Here is a 7,480-nt window from a genome sequence, read left to right as displayed (position 1 = left end):
GGGGGGGGGGGGAAGAAGAGGGTTCCCCCCCCGCGGAGCCTCTAGAAGGGGCCAACCCTGCCAGCACTTTGATTTCAGACTTCTGGGCTCCAAGACTGAGAGAGAATAAATAAATGTCCGATTTTTAAAATTATATTTATTTATTTTTGGCTTCGCTGGGTCTTCGTTGCTGCGTGTGGGCTTTCCCTAGTTGCAGCAAGCAGGGGCTACCCTGGAGAGGCGGTGTGTGGGCCTCTCACTGCGGCGGCTTCTCTTGCTGGGGAGCATGGTTCCTAGAGCGAGTGGGCTTCAGTCTTGGTGGCACGTGGGCTTATTGCCCTGAGGCACGTTGGAGCCTCCTGGGCCAGGGATCGAACTTGTGTCCCCTGCATCGCAAGGTGGATTCTTAACCACTGGACCACCAGGGAAGCCCCAATTATTTTTTTCAAAGCCACTCAGTTTGTGCTAACTGCTATGGCCACCCCAGGGAGGGAAAAAAGAGAGAGACAACTGTGTTCACATTCCAAGCAGCATCCCTCCTGCTCCTTCCTAGGGGCAGTTCGAGCCTGGGCTTCAAATCCTGGGATCTGGGTTCAAATCCTGAACCTTGGAACCCAGGACATCTTCCTGAACCTTCATAAGCCTCAACCACCCCATCTGTACAATGGGGATAAAGGTGCCCCCTGTTTTCTAGGGGTGTCATGGGAATGAGTGAGACGTGCAGGTAAATGCAGACCCAGGGCCTGGCAGAGAGCGAAGGGACCCCCCAGAGCAGCGATGTTCATCACTGCCATTGCTTCCATCTTGTTCAGTCGCTCAGTCGTGTCCAACTCTTTGCAACCCCTTGGGCTGCAGCACGCCAGGCTTCCCTGTCCTTCACCATCTCCCAGAGTTTGCTCAGACTCATGTCCATTGAGTTGATGATGCCAAACCAACCATTTCATCTGTCGTCCCCTTCTCCTCCTGCCGTCAATCTTTCCTAGCGTTAGAGATGAAGAAACTGAGGTTTAGCAAGTGAAGTGGCTTTGCCCAGTCATCGGGCACCAGGAGTCAGGGAAAGGCTGGTTGTCTTGAATCTGAATCCTGCTTTCTCGAACGCTCTCTCTGTTCAGCCGTTCCTCTGGCTCCCCATTCCCCACCCCATGCTCCGGTTCCACCAGCCAGAGCTGCCTAGGGTTACCTGTCTGCTCAGTCTGTCCGTGTGCCACACCTTCCATCTCACTGTTTCTGTAAGACAGTGTCCTTCCTGCTCCTCCCTACATCGAACTCTGGCTTCAACCAGTGCCGCTTCCTCCAGGAAGCCTTCCCTGACTGCCTGCTCCCTATGGGGGCTCTCCCAGGAGTCCATCCATGCTGAATCAGCAGGGTCCCTGCCCTCCAGGAGTTGGTAGTTGGAGGGGAGAATGTTACTCCACCTTTGCAATGCATGCATGCGTAATTAGTCATGTCCGACTCTTTGTGACCGCGCAAATCTAAATAGGCAGGACAATACGGTCTGACCCCTCGAACCAAACTGTGACCAAATTACCCAGAAGAAAGCAGCCCTGGGGACCTGCATCTGGCTGCATTAGGAGAGTCCCTGGTGACAGAGCAGCTCTGGCCTCTGCCCTTGTGAGCACCTTTCCTCTTTCCACCCCGCAAGAATCAGAAACGGAATCAAAAACAAAAGTCAAGAATTCGTTTGGGGATTTCCCTGGTGATCCAGTGGCTAAGACTCTGCACTCCCAATGCAGAGGGCCTGGGTTCGATCCCTGGTCAGGGAACTAGATCCCACATACTGCAACTAAGACCCGATACAACCAAATAAATACATAAATAAATAAAAATATTAAAAATAAAAAAAGAGAACTCATTTGGTTGGCCCTCTTGTGGGAAGAAGGCATCTCTGCCCTAATTATGCCACCACACAGGGCAGCTTTTGCAACGACCAAGTGCCTCTGTGTCTCTCCAGGGAACAGGATTCTGGGATGAAGGAGAAGGACTCTCGAAAGTCTCTGGAAGCCACAGGGAGCCTCCCAAATGGTGTCCGATGACCTCTGGGCTAGGAAGGTGGAAGTGAAAGTGTTACTCGCTCAGTCGTGTCTGACTCTTTGCGACCCCATGGACTGTAGCCCACCAGGCTCCTCTGTTCATGGGATTTCCCAGTCAAGAATACTGGAGTGGGTTGCCAGTTCCTTCTCCAGGGAATAATCCTTAAGGATCAAACCTACGTCTACTGCTTTGGCAGGCAGATTCTTTACCGCTGAACCACCAGGGAATCCACAGGGGATCCGTGGTCCAAAGACAGTTCTCAAAAGAGGTCTTGATTGACACTGGTTCTCAAAGGAAAGACATCGGAGCTTTTCTGTTCCTCTTTTAATCCTCCTTTTCTGTGGGTAGGCACGTTGCTGTGCTGTGCTTAGGTGCTCATTCGTGTCTGATTCTTTGTGACCCCATGGACTGTGTAGCCTGCCAGGTTCCTCTGTCCATGGGGATTCTCCAGGCAAGAATACTGGAGTGCGTTGCCATGTCCTCCTCCAGGGAATCTTCCCAACCCAGGGATCAAACCCAGGTCTCCCGCATTGCAGGTGGATTCTTTTCCATCTGAGCCACCAGGGAGGGTGGAACTGCTCCCAAACAGGGCTGACTCATACCTGGGGCACTTTAGCTCCTCCTCACCTCCCCACCCTTCCCAGGGGCTCAGACAGACAAAGGAGTGGGGAGCATGGGTGGAGAAGTTGGTCGCCAGTTCTGAGCTGGAGGGGGAAATGGGAAGCTGGTGAGACCCTTCCTGTTACTTGCTAGGGCTCTTCTGGGTTCCTGATCCAGGTCTGTCCTGCCTGGGCCTTGGGTAACTTTCTGTGCAGGTTTCCTGTGCCCATGAGAGTCCTGCCAGCTGGGTTGGTGCCACCACGCACTGGTCACGTGTAGTCAGTTCTGACCACAGGTGGCCCCACAAGAGGTTAGCCAGCTCTTCCCATAGAAACCTCCTGGGGGTTGCCTATGGCCCTACTTCCCTCATTCTCTACCTGCCTTCCGGAAAACCCAAGGGGACGGCTAGGGAGGAGCCTCCCCACTGACCTGAGCACTGCCCCCTGCTAGGCTGACCCCTGGGCAACCCCAGCTCCAGTGAATGAGAGGACACCAGGGTCCAAGGCCACCCAGTGCCCAGAGTCACCGCGTCTGACTTACCGCGCTGGCCTTGTGCAAGATACACTCTTCCAGTTTCGGCTGTGTGGGCAGTGCTCTGAGATCCTCAGGCTCCAACGCTGGGTTTCCATCCTCCCCACAGACATGTGGCTGTGCTGGGCACCCACCTGCAGAGAAACCTCTTACCCAGGCCAGGTGGCGATTTCAGAGCTCCCAGGAGAGGAAGCGGCCTTTGCGATGACACCAACATGTGTGTGTGTGTGCGCGTGCGCACACGTGTGTAGGAGCAGGGGGAGTGCTCTCTTACTTCCCATCCTGCTCAGCAGACAAAAGGCCTGGGGGAAGTTTGCTCCTGATTGGCTGCTGGTTTAATAGCTATTTCCAGGCAATGGTGGGTGGCAAAGAGCTTTTACAGACACGCCCTCTGAGGGCAGGATTGCTAGAGTTAGCAAAGAAAAATAGAGATGCCTAGTTAAATTTGACTGACGGAGAACTAACAGGTGATTTCTCTAGTGTAGGTATATCCCATGCAATGTTTGGGGCATACTTATGCTAAAAAGATTTCATTGTTTCTTTGTTTGACCTTAGCCCTGGGGATATTATGTATTCATTGTTTATCTGACCTTCAAATTTAACTGGGTATCCTCTATTTTTCTCTGGCAATCATATCTGGGAGGTAGGAGAGCCCACATATTTGGGAGCTCTTACTCCCTTGACTTCTCCTTCCTCCCCGACCCTGTTAGATTTAATTATCTGTATGGGGAGTGTCTAAGTATTTCGATCAGGACTGCCATTGTAATGAGGTCTTGCTGTTTCCCCCGCATACAAACTGGCCACTGATTCCCATCCCCCCAGCTCCATCCAAGAATAAGGCCCTGGTCACCTGAGCCAGGTGGTTCTCCTTCTGGCACATAATGGGTGACCCCGAATGGGTATACACACAGCATGACTCTCTGTTTGAGGAAAGGCGCCTCAGCAGTTGTGCAGTGCACAGCTTGCACGACTGTCTGCAGCAACCCTGTTCCCACTTCTAGATTTTGACCACCAGCAATTTTCTTTTTCTCATTTACTTCTCAAACTGGGTGGCCCAAAGACATCATCCCTTTCCCCCCAACTGCCTCTATCCAAAGAAAACTCAAACCATCCAAGAAGGCAGTGCAGCAATGTTGAAAAACGGTTGAGCGCCCAGGCTGTGCACAGAAGGGCTTTTGATTCTTGGGACCGACCTAGCATCTGCTGAAGGGGCACTCCCTTCCCGCTGCCCAGTGTGCAAGCGGGGCACAAGGCACTGGATTAAAGGTTTCCTGCCTGCCTGCCCGCCTACCACATCCTTTCCCGCTCCTAGCCCTGGCCACCGTGCCCCCCCAGACCTAGGCATAATTTTAGAAATGTAATAGATGCTGCTGTGCACTTTCTTGGCCTGGAGCCTGTGGGGGCAGGTCCGAAAAGAATACAGACTTTTTTCCCCAGGCCATGTTGATAGAGATCCTCTGTTTTCCCCTAGGGACAGGTTTCTGAGGAGCCACTGTACAGGGATAAGCCCCCCACACACATTTGCTTCCTTGGGGAGTCCCCTCACCCCATCCCATCCCATTATTTTGCAGGGTCAGTGCCAGCTTCTCTTGGACTTTCCTGAGATCCTCAAAGCCACCAGCAGCAGTGGGGACTACAGGGAGTGGAGCGCAGGTTCGAGGGCCCCAGGTGATGGGGGCCATGAGGACCTCTTTGCAGACCACTGGGGTCCTTTGATCTCCTGGAGCTCTAAGTGATAGACTGGGCCCTTTGGGTCTAGGGAAAGAAGGCCGGCCCGATTTTAGGACTGGGGGCCAGGACAACAGTGAGCACTTTTGTTTTTTCCAGGACAGGAAAGCCTACATGATTTTGATTCCAAGAATTGTCCCATTCCTGGAATGGATGCTCTCGAGGTTTCTGGAGTATGAATGAGAAGTGGGTTGCACGGGAGACACATCCAGAGTCTAATGTCCAGTGACTAACGTTTATAGTGCTCTCAAATGACCGGGTCTGCGCTGCATGCTTTAGCTCCTTCAACTTCCCTTGAACCCTTGCAGATGGCGGGGTGGGGACTGTGGATGTACCCATTTAACAGATAAGGAAACTGAGGCTCTGGGAGGTGAAGTGATTTGTCCATGGTCATGCAGCCAGGCAGTAGCACAGCCAACATTCCCAAAGCCTGAGTCCTCTGCCTTGGGAGTATCCCCCCCCTCGGTCTTTATTTTATTTTCTAACAGTTTTATTGAGATATCATTCACATACCAAACAATTCACCCATGTATTTATTTATTTGGCTGCACTGGGTCTTCATTGCTGTGTGCGGGCTTTCTCTAGTTGCGGTGAGTGGGGGCTGCTCCTCATTGCAGAGCACAGGCTCTAAGCACGCAGGCTTCAGTAGTCGTGGCTCAGGGACTGTAGAGTGCAGTAGTGTGGCACACGGGCTTAGGTGCCCTGTGGCACGTGGGATCTTCCCAGACCAGGGATCGAACCTTTGTCCCCTGCATTAGGAGGCGGATTCTTAACCACTGGACCACCAGGGAAGTCCTGATTCACCCACTGAAAGCGTACAGTTCAATGACTTTTAGTACACAGAGAGTTGTGCAACCATCACAGTTTTAGAACATTTTCATCATCTGGGGAGGAAACCCTGCCCCCTTTAGCTACTACCTCCCACTTCCCTCACCCCCTACCCCCTACCCCTGAGCAACCACAATCTACTTTATGTCTCTGGCTTTGCTTATTCTGGACTGTGAAGAAGGCTGAGCGCCGAAGAATTGATGCTTTTGAACTGTGGTGTCGGAGAAGACTCTTGAGAGTCCCTTGGACTGCAAGGAGATCCAACCAGTCCATTCTGAAGGAGATCAGCCCTGGGATTTCTTTAGAAGGAGTGATGCTAAAGCTGAAACTCCAGTACTTTGGCCACCTCATGCGAAGAGTTGACTCAGTGGAAGAGACTCTGATGCTGGGAGGGATTGGGGGCAAGCGGAGAAGGGGACGACAGAGGATGGGATGGCTGGATGGCATCACTGACTCGATGGACGTGAGTCTGGGTGAACTCCGGGAGTTGGTGATGGACAGGGAGGCCTGGCGTGCTGCGATTCATGGGGTCGCAAAGAGTTGGACACGACTGAACGACTGATCCGATCTGATCTGATCTTGCTTATTCTGGACATTTCACATCAACAGAATCATACATTATGTGACCTTTCGTGTTTGGCTATTTTCACTGGCCATGATGTTTTCAAGACTCATTCATGTCATAGCATGAAGCAGCCTTCATTCCTATTAGGGCTGAATGATATTCCATTTGTGTGAGTAGACCGTGTTTCTCCCTTCGTTTGCGGATGGCCATGTGGGCTGTTTCCACCTTTGGATTATTGTGAACAGTGCTGTTACAAACATGCACATACGCGTTTCGGTTCTCTCGTGAGTCCCCCAGTCTTAAGTAAGCTGTTCAGGTGCCCACCTGTGGGCATTTTCATGCTCAGATCCCCCCACCTGGGACCCCAGCTGCCTAGTCCAGCCTGAGTGCGGAACCCAGCTTGCGTCCGCTGTCTTGCAGCGGCCACTCCCTGCCCCTCCCTGTGCTGTCGCCCGTGTGCTGGGTGGCCTTGGTCCACGTGCTCAGCCTCTCTGGACCCCAGTGCCTTCATCTGTAAAGTGGGGTCTAATTATGGCTCTATGGGGCTGCCATGAGGCTTGAGATGGTAAGAGCTCTAGGGGCAGAAAGCTTGCAGACAGGTGGTGGGGTGGGCGTTTGTTCATCCCTTATGCCAACTCTTCTCACCCTGCCAGCTGCCACTTTTTAAGTAAAAGTAGCTGCCATCCTACTTTTAAGGAGTGCAAGCTAGAGCAGAAGTTCTTAACTGGGTAAGTTTGTCCCCTGGGGACATCTTACAATGAACACCTTTGGTTTTCAGAATGTTGAGGGGCTGGGGGGTTGCTGTCTGATGGGGAGAGGCCAGAGATACTGCTAAACACCCTACAGGGCACAGGACGGCCCCCCATGACAGTGAATGAGCCAGCTCCAAATATTAATGTCGCCAAGGTTGAGAAACCCTGATCTCATGATAGTTTTGTTGCTCATTCATTTTTCATGTATGTATGTATTTACCTGTAACCTCGCCTCTTGCCAAAATGAATAAGAAGTAACTAACACGGATATCAACAGAGCAATGAAACTTTTTTCTAATGTGCAAACTTAAAAAAAAAAAAAGGAGGGAAGGAAAATTAAAAAAAAAACACTCATGTTGAAGTAACCTTCCAGAGCTGGGATGTACATTTGGTCTGAGTTTCCTAGCAGCCAAAGCAAAGAGGGGAAATAGGATCAATTGCAAGATTGATCACTGTTTCAAAGGTG

At 51.8% G+C, this 7,480-nt stretch overlaps 1 long non-coding RNA gene across 1 annotated transcript; it reads right to left on the bottom strand.

The window, feature by feature from the left end:
* Positions 1-151: 151 nt before the first annotated feature.
* On the bottom strand, positions 152-3,447 carry LOC104996420. The gene is made up of 3 exons (XR_826188.1): positions 3,151-3,447; positions 916-958; positions 152-365 (listed from the first exon to the last, which is right to left on the bottom strand). It is a non-coding gene; the product is annotated as an uncharacterized LOC104996420 (long non-coding RNA).
* Positions 3,448-7,480: the final 4,033 nt, after the last annotated feature.

This window comes from Bison bison, unplaced genomic scaffold (assembly GCF_000754665.1).
Source record: "Bison bison bison isolate TAMUID 2011002044 unplaced genomic scaffold, Bison_UMD1.0 scf7180017864293, whole genome shotgun sequence".
Classification (NCBI taxonomy): domain Eukaryota; kingdom Metazoa; phylum Chordata; class Mammalia; order Artiodactyla; family Bovidae; genus Bison; species Bison bison.
The sequence above is the reverse complement of the archived record's forward strand: the minus strand, read 5'-3'. Positions and strand labels throughout refer to the sequence as shown.